At 41.1% G+C, this 17,914-nt stretch overlaps 1 long non-coding RNA gene across 1 annotated transcript in view; it reads right to left on the bottom strand.

The window, feature by feature from the left end:
• Window positions 1-17,914, bottom strand: part of LOC138572856 (uncharacterized) — a 70,886-nt gene that overhangs the window by 35,285 nt on the left and 17,687 nt on the right. The window contains exons 2-3 of the long non-coding RNA XR_011303915.1: window positions 7,035-7,139; window positions 6,836-6,946 (exon numbers count right to left, since the gene is read on the bottom strand). This is a non-coding gene — a long non-coding RNA (uncharacterized lncRNA). The remainder of the gene's footprint in view (window positions 1-6,835; window positions 6,947-7,034; window positions 7,140-17,914) is intronic.

The raw sequence follows: 17,914 nt of genomic DNA, 5'->3' as shown, positions 1-17,914 counted from the left end.
TCAGAAAATCAGCTAAAGTAATGATGTGTTCATTGTTTGTTACACCAGATTAATGTCACACTGCATCCTATATGTGTTATGTATAATCAATAAATTACATTTGAAAAAAAAAGCGATGAAACTGACAACGCCAACTGCAATACAGTGGTCATAAGAAGGAGAAAATATGACTCTATCGGACAAAACAGCACATGTGACCAATGAGGCACCAGTCGAACTGGACATTACAAGTCATCCAAATAGGGGTGTGGATGCAGTTCAAAACGTGAACAACATGTCACATACTATAGAACCACTTCCTGCATGGAGCAAGGAGTCCTCAGATCAAGTTCAAATTCCCACATCACTAACAACATCATCTGTAAATCCGACTGGCAATGGGTCAAAAATACAATTAAAGAGGCTCACTCTGCCAGACAAAGCCTCCACCATGAGACTTCAACTCATGAGGAAATCTGTGAATAGAGTCCTGCGGATACCACCGGGGCTCAGCGTCACAATGGATCCGTTCAAATAAAAAATTAAAAAACTCCTCCAAATTAACAGAGGAGGTGGGGATTATAAATTCTGAGAAGATTGCCTATTGTTCATATTGACTGAACATCTGTCGTAGAGCTCTATTTCATACAAAGGGCTACAGTTACATCACAGATTGCATGAGACATTTAGAAAAATGGACGAAAGGTTAAATCTAACAGCACCCTCCATCTCGCCCTTGAATTTGTTCTTAAATTCGTTTGTGAGCCTATGCAAAAATATTACGACTCAACTCTCAGCAACACACTACAAATGGGCGAGATAAAGATCACTCTGTTCACACTTAAAGACTCACTTGATAACAAAGAAAATGAGATGCTTAAGACTCAAAGTAAGAAAGCTACAACTCAGTGATGACTGAATGAAAGAATAGTGTAGATCTCAAAGGTGATAGGGGTTATCTGTAACACATTGGGCCTCATTCCGAGTACGGCGCTAACCAATGGCGCTATTAATGCCTTGGTTGACGCCGTACCCGGACCGGCAGCGCCTTGGTGGATGGCGGAATTACCGCCCCATTCCAAGGTTGGCGGGGCGGTAATTCCCCATTCACCAAGGCTCTTCCCCATTCCCAAATGAGCCCCCAAAGGGCTCAATGGGAATGGGGAAGATGCAAATAACGGTGACCGTTCATTACGGTCACCGTTATTGGCTTGGAGGCCCCTTTGCGCCCTCGACTTTAACACCTGCTCAAAGCAGGCGTTAAGGGCGAGGGCGCAAAGGGAACTCGGAGTATGGCGGTAAGGGATTACCGCCACCGGTCTCGTTACCGGTGTCCGCTATCCCTTACCGCCATACTCGGAATGAGGCCCATTGTCTGATAAAGTCTTGCCCCCGAGCCTCACTCTTAAGTCCCAATTAACAACTAGTGAGGGATTTCACTGCAATGAGAACAATTTGACACCAATGTGAGAATCACCTACTCCTGCCCTGGTTCCAGAATCAATAAACTTGGAAGACGCTCACCCCTCGAGGCGGGCAGTCTTAGACGTGTCTTAGGAGGCCCCTACTGAAGCCGACACAAATCATTGAATGGAAATGACAACACAATTGGTTGCGCAAAAAGGAACTTAAAAAAGTCGAATGGGAAACAAAATACGGGGGAAAAAACTCACAAAGAAACTCCAGAAAGTTTTTGAGAAACCTCAACCTGGTTGATAATTTATCTGTGTGAAAAGAGCAGATTCAAGATAAATCTGCCAATGATCGAAGGATGACCAGGGAGATGAGCGCCAGAAATTCCTCATATATACCAAAAAATTTACCAGTACACAAACTAAAATCCAGTATAAAATAATTCAAGGAAGTGAGATGGGTGAATTCAGTCGATCCAGGTTACCAGTCCACCAAGAAGGTGGGCCCAGAACTGCCTTTGGGATTCCAAAAAAGAAAATGCTATGAACCGACCTAGAATGAATGCTGCAGATCAGCAAACACTACTCGTGGAGGACCAGGGAAAATGAATTTGATGGCTAAGAAGAACAAAGCGTCGCAAACTCAAACATACATGAGAACCTCAAATGAAGTGAATTCATCACAGCGATGCCAGGTGACCTTGATCTGTTGAAGAAAGTCCCCCAATGGATGATCGGAGCCAATACTTTATTGTGAGAATAGAACACTGAAAGAACCACCAGCAGAATAAATCACAATGCCAGCCCAAATGCAATTGAACAATGCCAATGCAGGGGATGTTCTGCCTCAGAGGTCAGGAACTGTGACCAATTTTAGACAAGCACCTCAAACTTTGGTGAATTCCTAAATGGCAGACTCTTCAACTTCAGGGTCAAAAAGAAACCAGGTTGCAGTAGTAATCAACCAGAATGAAGAAAAGAACAATACATGTTATTTGCCTGCCCCAGAGTCTGGTCAAAGAGCGTGTGCTGGTAGGAACTCAACTGGTTTTGAATAGACATGCTATATTACACATCCCAAAAGGAATCCATGACCTCTATCTTCTTTATACTCATGACAAAGATTACATACATTTTCCATTTAATGACTGCAAGGACATCGCTAAAATCAGATTAAAGACCCGATTGGGAGCAAAGCACTCCTTGCGGCCCAAAATGATTTTCAGAAATTGGGTAATGCAATTTTCAAACATGAAGCCCATAGAAAAAAGAAGGACTCTATCTGAGGGTAGTAATAGTAGGTGGGGTAGGAAATAAACCCTGAATCCTACTCAATCTGGTGAGAATTATGGGAGTAGAATTAAGGGAAGGGAGGCAGGGAAGTAAATCAATTCTGTGCTTTATTTGATTGTGAAAGTAAAGTGTGGTCCTTGTTGCCTGACATTCTCTCACAGGTTTTCCAGAAATTAGGGGAGAGTAATGTGTCTCTTTAGTCAAGCAAGAATTTGATGTGCTAAGTTGGAACACGAACGCCCATAGAAGCTTCACAAATGACCTCACACGAGTAGAAATATTAGGAAAATATGAGCTGATTCTACTGCTGGAGACCTAACTAACGTCAGGACTCAAAATAGACGGCGTCCCCATATTTGAACAAAAGGCAACACATCAGAATGGAGGACGCCCCTCAGGAGGCTTATTAATTGCCTCCTGGAAATCTAGAATAATAAAACCACAACTATAATTGAGACACTCACAAGGTATCCTAGCAGTAAAATTATACTATCAGGTCAGAGCAGTATTGAGAAGCTTCATAATATTTAATCTCTATTGGAACCCCTTGTGTTCAAACTTGGAAATGTTTATGGAGAATGTACCTGTAATATTATTGGAGGCAGTCTCTCTGGGTAGAAATTGAGTATAATAATGGCGGGTGACTTAACTCTAACTACCTGCCACTAAATCCACCTTCATGTAAAAACATAGTGCCCTGAGACTATGGAAAAAAAATTATGACCTATATTGAGGATTGGGACTTTTTCCTGGGCAATGGAAGCATCAACGGTGATCGTCCACCTGCTCCCACATGGAAACGGGGTGTGTCTAAGTCGATCATAGATTACATGATACTATCTAGAGACATGTTCGATCGATGTTTATTTATGGAGATTAAGATGACGAAAAATACTGATCATAACATGGTAACTGCAAAGTTTTCCTTAGCGGAAGTAAGGCCAGAGATTGTTTTGAAGCAAAGGCTAGAGGCGAATTCAGGGGAAATAGAATATCGAAGAGCAGTAGGTCAGATGTTGAATACAAATTAAACAATACAGAGACTGTGATGTTGCAACGACAACTCATCTCTGCATGTTCCCGTTTAACTTCCTAGACTTTATCTGGGAACAGGATAAACATAGGTATATTGGGAGCAAAACCGGCATTAATCATTAATATGCCTTTGGTCATGAAAAATGGAGCTGAGAAAAAAAACACCAGAGCCATTAAGAAAGGGAATTCAGTAAAATAAGAACTCCTAAGGGAAAAAAAGAAGCTTGTTGTGGAATACAGGAATTGGCCAGGGCTAGCAGATGTCTTAAGCACCAAAGACAGGGTGAGCTAATGTTGGGCACACTGGTATCAAATAATTAATGACATTTTTGGGCATTAATAAATCAGGAGAGTGGGAAACAAGCCCAGTGGCAAAGTAACTCGGTGAATGAGAATGTTTGGTCAAATCACTTCAGAGAACTATATAAAAACCCAATAGCAGTTGAGGGCAGAGTGGAAAGATCCTGGCCCTTGGTCATTAAATATGGCCAGAGAAGTCGTACTGGATCTAATAAAGAATTCATCCTCTTCAAGAGCATCTAGGCCGAATGGCCTAACTAATACAATCTTTAAATTTGACATAGCCGTATGGTCATTGGTTCTTCTGACACTGTTCAATAATGTGATCCATTTGAAACAGTGTCCAAAGAGCTGGAGAACTCCAATTAAAATTCCAATCTATAAGAAGGGCAATCATGCAGATCCTGCCAACTACAGGCTGATCGCCCTTCGAGATGTGGACAGTAAGTTGTTTGCAGATTCTATACTCCTTGAAATAGAACACTGGGCAGAGAACAGCAGTATTTTGGACAAACCACAGAATGGCATTAGGAAAGCTATGTCGACTTCTCTGAATGGCTTGATCATAAAAATCATGCGCGCGAAGGCTTGGAAAGTGAGAAGCCCCCCCACCCCATGGAGCCCTCATTGATTTGTCGAAAGCTTTCAACACCATCAATAGACGGTGTCTCTGGAACAAACTAAGACGATGGGGTACCCCCAGAGATTTGCTATGAATAATAGTCCACCTTCACAAGAACGTGACCTTAGAGGTCATACTAGATGGCCAGGGTCATTTAACTAAGCCCATAGGTACGGACAGAGGAGTGAGGCAGGAGTGCATTCTATCCCCCTGCCTCTTTAACCTCTATCTAGCAGACTTGAACAAAGCATAAAACAATAATTCTCTTGCTAGGCCGATGGTGGGGAAACCAAACATATGTTGGATGACCTACATAGATGATATTATGTTATTGGATTATATATCATGCAGTCTCCAACGATTACTAACTGCTGAAGGAAATAATGTACTCATGTATCCATCCAAATCTAATATCATACGCTTCTGCAATCCAACAAAAAGCAGTTTGTCCTAAATGGACACTCAATGGCCAGCCAATAAATCAAACTAAAAAGGTTTTATATTTAGGATTTAAAATGACTTCACACCCTAACATTGCCGTAGTAGAGAGTAGACTGAAAGGGAACATAGCCAACCTACTTACCAAATGATGAAACTGAAGGTCAAATATTGTAGATTTCGATTGTTTCCCTAATAAGTTTCCATAAAAGCAAAGTAAGTCAACTTTATTATATGGGATGGATGTGGAGTCACAAGCATGGAATTTAAATTAGGCATGACTGGAAGGAAGGCTGTGGAAGAAAGTCTTAAATCTTCCACAGTCCCTTCGGATGGCAACTCTAAGATATGAACTAGGCCTGGGTTCGCTTAGTGCCAGTCTGGAATGGAAGCTGGTGCAATTGTATCGATCAATCTGGGTTTCAACCAGGCATACTGAAGAAGTGAAATTTATGTGGCAGGGAGGCACCAGTCACTTTTTATGTAAGTTGGAGGGCAAGGTGATGGCAATTATGGCCAACTGTATTACAACCGTAGAGGAGCTGGTAGATAATCAGGTTGGTGTTAAGAGAGCGATTATGAGAACAGACTGGATTATGACAATAAACACCATGTGAAGTTACAAAATAATAGCTGCTTCTTAGATAAACCAAGGGGCACTGTCCCATCATACTTGAAGACATTTCCAAATTCTAGATGGCGAGGGGGAATTTCTGAGATTCCGTCTAAACCTATTACCAATGGGGGACATTTTGGCGGCAAGGGGCAAAGAGTATAAAATAATGTGCAAATGCTCCTTATGTAATGAGGAGGTAGGACAAGCACGATGTCATATTCAGATCTAATGCCCAGCGACCCAAGACTCGAGGATTCACCACCTGGAATGGTTCGTAGATAAGATAGGTTGGTTGAATACAGATAATTTCTGGTAAAGACTGTCCTCGGGTCATGAATCATTTTTATCTATGGACGTACTGAAATTGTTGAATTGTTTTGGTTTTATTACGTTGCATGATTATAACACTATATGTGACACAACGACTGGTGAGGATTATTAATGATTTATTTAATCAGTTTATATTTGAAAAGTTGTATCTTTGAATGTTACACATTAATTAAAAAGGTCTCAACAGAAACAAGATTGGAACTTGGAAATACGCTCTGAAGTGAGCCAAGTATGCATGCACATGTTACAAATATGTAAATACATTCAAGTAAATAAATGAATGCATACATAAATGGCATATGCATTGTGTTAATGTAGACTATTTCTCACATGGCACATATGAGGTGTGTTTTTGGAACAATTTCTCATGATCATTTTGCAGTCTGTGAATAGATTGATTGTCAGGCAAACAAGTAGTTTATTGCATTGGTTTAGCTTTGTTCTTACAACCAGCTGTTCTTTTGTGGAATGAAACAATTATGTTAGGAAACAGAAAACCAGTATTGCATTTTTTTGTCAGTGTTAACGATTTGACACGGTTGTACAGCCTTTATCAGTCGACATGAGGTTACTAATCTCCACATCAAACTGTGGGCTCAGCAAACTTTGAAGACCACCTGCTTGCAGAACAAAGCATGAGTTGCAGTCGGCCTATATAGTTCTTCCCTTTTCTATTCAGTTATAGTATGCCCCAATGTACAACATGGCCATTCCACATCACAAACCGGAGCTCACATCCAAAACTGTATAATTCCCTTGGAACACATCGCCCAACAAAGATCACACCACCAACATATACATCGTTTGTACCTGATGTTTGGTTGTCAGCTGTTGTTTGGTTACATGCTAACGTTTTCTTTACTGTTGTTGGTTGCACAGTTGTTGTTGTCTGGCCCCAAACCTGATCAGCAAAGAGCAACCCTGAAAAAGGAACACATGTATTAGTGAGTAAGCAGATTGTTTCACTAGGCAGTTTCTAGAAACCATTTTGTTTTTGTTTAGCACTCACCAAACACCAGCAGTTGAAAGACAGAAAGAGAGGATCTCATTTTCAACTTGGGTTTTTGATGTTAATCGACAAGAGAATTGTGGGTTTCCTTTTATGTTCGACAGTCTGCGGAGTTAATAGACACAAACATTGACTATAAATGGCACAGAAGGAGTAAGAGATTCAAGCAGGGAGGAGTTAATTGTTCAGTCAGGGTTATGCAAGAGTCCATAGGAACAAATAAAAGGAAGAGAATGACTATTGCATGAATTATAATTATGTTGGTCATTTTCATTAGATGATTGTCAGATACCCAATGTATTTATCTTAAGCCAAATGCTTCTGTAGTAACAGGCAGCCATCCCCAGCCATTGTAGGCTCAATGGAAGCAAGGACATTAGCAAGGGCATACGGATGTTGCAAAGTTAAAGAGAGTGTGGTATGCCCTCTAGTGTGAACGAACATGGTTCAAAAGACCTGTTCTATGAAATGTCTTCCTTCCACTAAGGAAGGTCTTCAACCATGTTTTAACTGACTGACCTTTGCAGAGGAGAAATATCCATTTGCATATTGGACTGGTTCCCCCAAAGGGATAGTCCAACACCTAAATGCTAAGCAATTCTCCTCTTAACAAGAGTACCTTCAGCAACCTCTGACACTTTTTTTACCCTTGCTGGACCTCCTCAGTGCGGAGAAGCTCACAGGAGGGTCTACATCCATGTTTGAGCTCAGTGACGTGGCCCTTGTTCAGAGGAAACTAGCCTAGTGTTTCAGTGGTGGACTTCTCTTGTGCGTGGGACCAGACTGATGTGGAAATTGATATTTCTCCTCTGTAAAAGGGTGCAGTGATCTAAAATGTGGTTGTTGACCCTCCTGAGTATAAGACATTCCATAGAACAAGTTATTTGAACCATATTCGTTCTCAGTAGATGTTCACCCATACACTTGTTAATTTTATAAAACTCAGCGTTTCACACTATGTCACCAAGGGTAATTCAGACATGAACCCCTTGCTCACTGTGCCTTAATGAGGCTCATCTTGACCTCACTGAGTTGGCCCAAGAAGGCTGGCACATGTGTCTGGGGTTGCTGATGGTACTTTTGGTGAGAGGAGACTGGTATAGCATTTCAGTGTTGGAATTCCCTTGTGGGTGTGAACAGACTAATATGTAAATGGATAAAAGTGTTATTATGTGGTCAAACAGACATACATTGAATGTAGTACAGTCAATCCATATAATAACACTTATCGTTGGCTTTACCCTTGATGCACAGAATTGAGCATCAAGGGTAAAGCAAGCATGATAAGTGTTTTACGTGACTAGACTGGCCTACATTGATTATAGGTCAGTCTTTTTTTGTACTGTTCTTTTCTAATGCGCCGATACATAGGTGTTTTGAGACACTGCAAGGCATTGGGGGGGGCGGGGGGGGTGGGAACAGGTAGTAGAAAAGTAGCGATCCTAATAGGCCTTGTGCAATTCAGATCAGGCAAGTGCTGTAACGAGAAGTGCATTGGGGAGGGAAGGTGTGGAAGTGCAGGAACTGGGTGGAAGGGCCCAGGAGAAGGAGAGTGCCAGAGAGGCCAGGTGGACAGGACCAGGGGGAAGCAGAGAGTGAAGGGGTTCCACAACTAAGTGCAATTTAAGGGGCTGGAATGCCTCCAAGGAGTGCAAGCCAGCCAGCTAAGTGTAGCCTGGTGGCCTGTGAGGGCAAGTTCAGGATTAGGGTTGGGAAGGGTGGAGTCACAGGAGAACAAGTGGAGAGGTAGACTGGGCAGGGGAAGGACAGGTGCCCTGTATGACTCTGAAGGAACCAGGCCAGCAGTCTCAGGCAGAAGGGACATTAGTAGGGGCGGGAGAGGTTGGAAGGAAAAAGAGAAAAGTTCACAATATTCTTGACCACCAATAACTCCATAACTTATTAAAAAGCTGGTTTATCTCAAAAGAATTAGTATGGACCAAATATTTTTCATTACAGTTGCATTGAAAAATGCTGTGTAAATCAGGCCCTCTGTTTCATAACATGACATATCACAGCACGACATATCACAGCAGCTTAACTACAAATAGACCTTTTCCTCTAAGTAACAATTAGTATTTGCAATACAAACCCAATCATATATATATATACATACATATATATATATATATATATATATATATATATATATATATCTATATATATATATATATATATATATATGTTATAGGGTGGCCGTAGCCGCCCTATAGTTAAGGTGAGTCAGACTCTTCTATCATGAATAACCTTTAATTCGAGTAACGGATTTCAAAGGTGGTTAAGGACTCGCGGGCCCCACTGGAGTGCAAAGTTTCATAAAGATTTGTTACAAAATAAAAAAAGATATTAAGAAGAGAATAGTTTTTTTCAAAAAGTGCGGCCTACTTACCATTAATTTTCCCATAGGCAAACAGGATCAATTTTTGCCAAAGCGCACAGCTCAAACTGCTGGACGGATTTGGACGAGGTCTGAAACAACTTGGGCATGAAGCGTTGACTCGCGATCCATGCATGTTTTGGGGTTATTCCGCGCACTAGTTATTTAAATATTTGATGGAGAAGGGGGTTTGCCTGTCTCAAAAATAGATAGCTATATCTCAGGGATTTACCAGACACAGGGTTCTTTTAGAAATAAAATGACTGACCATCTTGTTTTTCTCTCAATGCAATAGATAAGCGTGGTTATAGCCGATGATAACGGGAAAAGAAAAGTAGTTAAAAAGCTATTTGGCGGTTAAAATAATTGCAAATGAGTTTAGTCTACAGGTGGGGAGGTTGGTGGAGGACTCCAAGTGAAATTTGGAAGTTAGAGGAGATCCAGGGACTGAGTTTGCAACACCAGACTTTCTGTAACCGTGGCTAAAGCCTCGAAGAAGCCGACATCTCAAAGCAAACTACGTCACAGAAACAGCTTGTTTTGTGGGGGGAAAGAGGGAGAGTAGGGGGGGTTAGGAGGCCATCTGTGGAGTGGGGGGAGCTGTCACAGATGAGGGGGTACTTGTTGAGGGCCTGGGGGGAAGGAATGCATTTTGTTTTTAATCTGCCATTTTCCCAATGTTTGTGGCTTCATTTGAGGCTATGAAGGACTACAGATACCAGTGGGTAAGAGTAATTCCATGCCCGTGACTGTACATTTTGGGGTGTCTCTGTTTTTTAAAGTTATTTGGATAGGTATAGTGACGTTGGGGGTGAAACATCACTGGTATGGCCAAAAGCCATGATCAGTGACACAGTAGGTATCTTATCTATTTTGGCTGTATGTTTTCAGACTTTCTTACATGTGAGACTGTGGACAAAAACAGAAGAACATTGTTTGGAAAATTCAATAGAAGAAGGAGCCACTCTACTCTAGGTTTCCATGCCCATACTGTGTGTTGTCACCCGTGCTATTTTATCTTGTGTAATTGTACCTATTAAATCTATCCCCACCTAGTTCACTGTTATGTATTATACTCTGCTTTCTTTATCTTCATCTTTCTTACATAACTACATGAGCAGTCTTTTACTGTATTGATCTTATAACTTCTATTGTATTATAACACCCGAAGTGATCCCCCACCACTTTAACAAAATATTTGTAACCAGGGATATAAAAAAAGTCAATGAACTCTAACTGCGGTTATATTTAAAACATGTTTTTGCGTATTATTTTATTGAATTTGTGTATTTATATGTGTTAAGTAGTCCTTAAAAGGATTGTTTTGGGGTACACTTAGTGTACTATTTTAGCACATTTGGAGTACTGTTTTGATATTATGAAGGAACACCACATTTCCTTCATTGGTTAGGTGTACTCCATCATGTCTATAGAAATTGGGTATGTAGACTGTATGTTGTTGTTTGCAATTCATAATTGGTTGTGGTTTCTTATGAACGCTGAGATTAGTTTATAATCATCCCCTTTAGATAACTCCACAAGCAGTCATTTATTGGATTGACACTTTTTAAGTACCATTTTTTCACTACTGTCTCTTTTGTTATTTATATTCTATATTCAGATATTTTTGATCAAATAAATAATAAACACAGCTACCCTGCACCCACCCATTGCACAGCATTGCTACCCGTGGTTAAAAGTGGCACACTGTGCAGCCGCGATATATGCCGGCAAATGGCATGTCAAGCGTTCGTGGCTACAAGAGAGTTTTAATATGGGAGGGAAGAGGCTGTTGAAAAAAAGGGAGTGATTGGTCTTTTGAGGATCACGCCTAGCGACAGCAACGGGCTGGCGTGTTTAACCGCGATTATCCTGCAGCCACTCGGTGTGCAGCATTGCAACCTGCAAGTGGCACCCTGTGAAGCTGCGACTATTTACCAGCAAATGGCACGTCGGGTGTTTGTGGATGTGTCTTAGCCGCATGTATTAACAGCTGAACCGGCAAGGCTTCTCTATAACCGCAGCTCTAACAAGTACATGTGTGGGCGCGTCATTGCTTTTTTGCCTTTTCGTTGGTTGTTCTGATAGACGCGGCTACGGTTATAGCCACGTCTATTTGACATTGTCTGTGCAATAATCATATTATTTATGTGGATGATGCAGGTAAGAATTGTATCTGTGTGTGTTATTTTGCAGGATTAGGTGGTGCCCTTTCTTCTTTGAAGTTTTGAAGGTTAGCTTAGTTTGGTTTTCAGTTTGTAGAAAATGTATATGTATCTGCAGCTACAAGAAAGCTTTGTAGCCACGTTGGATAGCTGCGGATACTAGAGATGCTGAGCAGGGTTATGTATGTGTCTACTTTTCTCATTTTGACATCAGAACCCACACTGTGCAATTCATGTTACCTGTGACAAAATATGATTGGCATTAATCAGTTGTTTGTCATTGGTTTATTGAAAGATGTATTTGATGGGCTTTTTCTTCTCTTACTGTATTTGTTAATAATGAAGTGGTCCTGCTGTATATGTAGAACATGGGTGGTAACAATTGTTAGAAGTTGTTTATTAGGAAAGAAAATGTATTCCAGTGAGGTGCAAAATAAATAATCAGTAAGCATACTTCCTGCACTCAAAGTAGAAGAATGATCACAGAGCAGTAGAAACGTGATTATATTTACAATGCTTTTATAATCAGTTGTGGTGTGTATTAAAGTGCTTTTTAGGGTGACCTGAAAATGTGTGTGATTTAAAAAGATTTGTTCTTCTGGAGTGTGTAACTTTGTGGTTATCTGTAAGAGAAAATGCATTGTCTTCATGTGTTTGTAATTTCATGAAAATATATATTTGTTAGGTTTTATTTTTAAATATACACTCATAAAGAATAAAGAAATGATATTAATTGTGCAAACTCCTATAATGTAAAAAAAGAAATGGAATCTTTTGTCTGGTGCAAATTGCCCCAATAAATGCAGGCACACTATGTGCTTCAGCAATGCAATTTGTGTCCACAATATTTGAACTATTGGTTTGATGTGCCTACTCTTTTCAAGAGTTTTATTTCTGTTTTTATTTTTGTAAAATAAGAGGATAAAGAAATTGTGACTGAATTTCTTAATACATATTTGTAGTAGCAGCAATTGCTTTGGTGTTATAAAAAAGGTCTTGTGTAACTATGTAGGGGTGATTTCACATCCTGATTGGGTATGTGTAGGATGGGAGGAGGTTGGGTGGAGGTGGCTGCAAAAGAGGAAGCAATGGAAGTGGAATAGAGTGACACAGATTTGCTTTTCTACAGCAGATACCTGTGCGCTCATTATAGGCCATTGGTTTGTACATTCTGATTGAAAATAGCCTTCCTATAGGTTTTCTCCACATTTTTGGAATGTAATCGGATGAGGTGCTAAATCAAATTACTGGTTGTAAAAGTTTGGGATGGTTTATTGGAACTTTCCATCTGCAAACGTTTAAAATAGGAAACACACTGAACTATTTTAATGTCCTTTACTCCGATGCATTTATTATTTTTTTTAAACAATTTGTATTCATTTCAACAAACAACCAAAAAAAAAAAAAAAAGACAGTGAACGAGTTATACATTTCAATTCTCATGTACAGTTTCCCGGTGTGTCCATTGCCTCCAAATCACCCCCTCCCCTCTCTCGAGCCTACCCTACATCACTGCCTTCCACCACTCTATCTGAGGACACCTCTCCCTCCGCCCCCTCTAAGGAACCAATGTCCCCTGGGCCAATCTGGGCAGACCCAGACAGTGTAGCTACTAGGTGCCTCCAGGCCATCAATGTCTCTGCTTCATTATCTCCCCCTGTATTAGCTGCTTCGCTCCATACCACAGTCTCTGCATCTGCCCATTTCTGTAGGTCATGCCACCAAACTTCTACTTTTGGTCTATTACCTGCTTTCCAGTTCATGGCAATTCTACGCTTGGCAAGTATATAAGCCAGGTCTTTGATTTTACTCACATGTTTCAACTTACGTGGCCTAGGGAACCCCCCCACCATGCATGCCCACAACGATTCCACCTCCAGATTAATCTCCTTCTCGGTCAAAAGGTGGGCCTCCTCCCTCCAGAATCTTCTATTTCCGGGCACGCCCAGAACATGTGTACCATTCCTGCATTCTCCTCCCCGCATTTAGGACATGTTTGTGTAGCTGCATTTTTAAACCTTGCTATCTTCTGAGGGTTCATACACACTCTGTGGGTGACATATAACTGGATTTGTTGTAACCTCGCATTCCTGGACACATTTTTGTGGTATCCCTGTACCCTCACCCACATCCCATCACTCATAGATTCCCCAGCTTCTTGTTCCCAGTCCCGTCTCAGCTGAATCACCTCCTTCCCCACCCTTGACATCAGCAGTTCATAGATTCGGGAGACCTCATGGCCTCCGACTGACACATCATAAAATGTTTCTATGACTGTATTGGGCTGATTTTCCAGCACTATTTCCGACCACGTGTCTTTAATCTTCCGCACTAGCCTGGTATACGTGATGTACTGTCCCCGGTGTAAACCGGTTTCTTCCACCAGTGTGTCAAACTCCACCTCCTTACCTTTACTTTACTTTACTTTATTACATTTCTATAGCGCGGCCATAGACCCTAAGGCGTGAGGGTGCTACAAGACACATACAAACAAATAACAAAAAATCATATAAAAAATAGGCATACATGCTAAAAGGGAAGTACTCATCAGATACAAAGAGTATGTGAGTTAATTAAAAAGGTGAGTCTTCAACCTCTTTATAAAGATCTCAAGTGATTCGATGCGTCTCATGTCTAAGGGGAGAGCATTCCAAACCTTTGGTCCAATGGAGGAGAAGGCTGAGTTGGCCACTTTAATCGTTCAATATTTCGGTACCACTAATAATTGTTAATTATTGGATCTTAATGTTCTGGTGTTCATTCTCATATTAAGTAGCTGTTGTAGGTATACAGGCATGTTGCCAAGTCTACATTTTTGCACTAGGGTAAGAGTCCTAAATAGGATTCTGGATTCTACGGGCAACCAGTGGAGATTGCCTCTTGTGGTCGTGACATGGTCTCTAAATTTGAGTTTCATCACAGTTCTGATTGTAATAGAGTGCAAGTATGCCAAAATGGAGCAATCAGTCTTATTGAGTCCCAGGAGGAGACTTAAGCAGTAATCTATTTTAAATCCTATGATCGCTCTTGCTATAGCCTCTGCGTTGTCTTGTGGAATAAGGGGTCTTAGATCTGCTAAAAGTTTAATGTAATGGCACATGACGATACCAAACTGCTGACGTGTTGTTTTATTGTCAGACGTTGGTCAAAGGTCACCCCTAACGTTTTCACCTTTTTTAATGGTTTCATCTCCCAACTGAAAACTATCATACTTTGGTCCAAGTTTGTGTAGAGTGTTAAAGGAACCTATAACAAGCAGCTCAGTTTTAGATTTGTTCAAGGCCAACTTGTTATGGATCATCCAAGTTTCAATTAAGGCGAAAACTCTATTGATGGCAGATTCATCTATGCTATGTGAGCCAGAGCGGGATGACACATTGAGTGTCATCCGCGTAATTTGTAAATCTTATGTTCTCCTGGTCAAGCATTGCAAACAAAGGGGCTGTGAAGATGTTGTAGAAACAGGGAGAGGTACAAGCACCCTGAGGAACGCTGCAGGTGATTGTGATGGGTTCAGATTACGCCGTACCGCAGAAGACCCTACTATCATGATTGTTGAGAAATGAGGAGGGGAGAAAAATGTGCGACTTCGTGCAACCTGGTGGCCATGATATCATGCTCCACCAGGTCGAACGCCGCAGAGAGATCAAGGAACATAAGTAGTGAAGCTTCATTGTGATCCATGCGGGACAGTAGCTTGGACTTAAGTTCCAAAAGCACGGCCTCAGTTCCAAAGCCAACCCGAAACCCAGACTGATGATCGTTTAAAACTGGATATTTCTTTAGGTGATCGGCGATTTGTATATAAGCCACGCGATCAAGGATTTTTAGAAGGAACGCCATATTAGTGATAGGCCGGTAGTTATTTGGAGCATCGTCTGAGAGGCCAGGCTTTTTCAGAATAGGCATGACCCAGGCTTTCTTAAGATCCTGTGGCACCACACCAGAGGTTATGTAGACATTAATAAACTTGCAAATAGGGGTGATTAGAGAGGGGGCACAGGTTTTAATCAGCATAGTGGTGTAAATATTGTTCTTACATTTTGTGGGCTTAAGTTGGTTAATAATAGTCTTTAGCTCTTTCTAGGTTGAAGGTGGGGATGAGCAGAGATCTTTGAAAGGACCAGTCCGCAGGCATAGACCCAGTACATTTTAAGTTAGTGCTCTTTTCCAAGATGTTACCCTTGATAGTGTCAACTTTCTTGTGCATAACTTGTTGCTTTACATTGCACCGGGAGTCATCATCAGTGATGGATCTCTCTGGGATAGTGTGATTAGTACTTTCTTGTTCTTTCAGTATGCGAAAAAGCTCTTTTGTATCATGTTGAGCATTTTGTATCCTATTATTTAAAAAGTTATATTTGGTCTATATGATGGTATTCTTGTAGGTGGAGGCTATAGCTTTATATTTACTGAGGAGCGCGGGTGTATTGCAGGACTTCCATGTATGGTAAGATTTAAGGGTCAGTGATTTCAAGGATTGAAGTTCTGGTGTGAACCATAGATTGAGTTTAATATAAGGTTTTGGAGACTTCTTTTTGATGGGTGCCAGGATGTTCGCTACAGTTTCTAAGTTGGTGGAGATTAGTTTTGCTAGATCTTCCAGTGTGTCAAGTTTAGGATGCATAGGTATAGAGTCAAGTATTGGTTGTACTTTATTTATAGTGATATTTTTTAGATTCCGATACAACATTTCGGTTTTATTTTGGCGTTTAAGTTTGATAGGGAGGTCTACCAAAATGTCAAAGTTCACAAAGAAGTGGTCCGACCATGGACATGGTGATGCTAGAATGTTAGTCGGATTAATTGCGTGACTAGCTACCAAGTCTAGGGTATGTCCTATATTGTGTTTGGGTTCCTGAATGAGTTGTGTAAAGCCCAATTCAATCAGAGTATTTTGTAGTTCAGATGCGGCCTTGTCATCCTTGTGATCAAACCACAAGATAAAGTCTCCCATAAGCAGAAATGTTTTATTTGCTTTAAGCGCAGAGAGTAGGAAGGCAGAGAGGTTTTTCACAAAGTCTCCAACTAAATTAGGTGGTTTGTATATGAGAAGTATGTTGAGTGTGTTCTCCACATTCAAACTAGTTTTTAATGCAGAGGGAGTCAACACCTTCCATCACAAATTCCCTACTTTGCCAAATATTAAATTTAGTCTACATATGAGTGCAACACCCCCTCCCCTACCATCTTTCCTGTCACATCTAATCATCTCATAACCTTATGGGATGGCTAAATTAAGAGAAGGGCCTGCTGCCGTATGGGCCCATGTTTCAGAGAAAGCACACACATCTATATTATGCTGTACAATATGTGTGGCAATCTCCAAACCATGTTTTGCCATATATCCCCCAGCGTCGCTATACCAATCGGTTCCAAACGCTTTCGGACTATCTTCCGCAATTGCTCATCTACTCCATATAGTGCCACTAGTGGCATCTTTGCAGACCACGGGAAAGGGCTCTCCATGGCCTTGCAAGCCTGTCGCCATCTCTTCAATCCCAAGTCTAACATTCTTGTTCCCCCGTCTTGTTGTGATTTCGGTAACCATATCCATTCTTTCAGGAAAAACGGGATGCATTCCGCTCTCAATAGTCTGGACTCCGATGTGGAGTCTTCTGATAACCACCACGCCACGTATTGAAGTTGGCTGGCCAGATAGTAAATATTAAAGTTGGGCAATTTAATGCCCCCTTGGTCATACGCGTGCTGCAATTTCCATAATGCGATCCTGTTCCTAGTATTGTGCCATATGAACCCCCTATATATGCTCTGGATTTTGACAAAAATCTGCTTGTGTATCATATATATTATATTCACAAAGTAATGTAACAGCCTAGGCAGCATCACCATCTTTAACAGTGCCACTCTCCCCATTATGGTCAAAGGTAGTTTGGCCCAGAACTTCATGCTGTTTCAATGTTAGCCACTGCCTTCCCTGTGTTCTGTCTGTGTTCGCCCTCTACACTGTGATGTACATCAATCCCCAGGTATCTAAAGGTCCTGGTATCTCACTGTATTTGTAATGTCGGCAATTTCTAACATGGTATCCCTTTATATCTAACCAGGGGAAATATACATGATTTCTTAGGGTTCACTGTGATGCCAGATAGCACTGCATATCGCCGCATTACTTCCAGAATATATTGTAGGTTCTCTTCAGGGTATCTCAAATACAACAGCATATCATCAGCATACATTGATATCAGATGCTGCACTTCCTTCGTGTTGATCCCCACCGCCCCATATTGTTGCCTCAAATATATTGCCAGCGCTAAAACAAACATTGGAGACCACGGGCATCCCTGTCTAGTACCCCTGCTGAGTTGCCATTGATC

This window comes from Ambystoma mexicanum, chromosome 1p, assembly GCF_040938575.1.
Source record: "Ambystoma mexicanum isolate Mex_15411 chromosome 1p, UKY_AmexF1_1, whole genome shotgun sequence".
Lineage (NCBI taxonomy): Eukaryota > Metazoa > Chordata > Amphibia > Caudata > Ambystomatidae > Ambystoma > Ambystoma mexicanum.
Note: the sequence above shows the minus strand (reverse complement) of the source record. Positions and strands in the feature narration are given on the sequence as shown.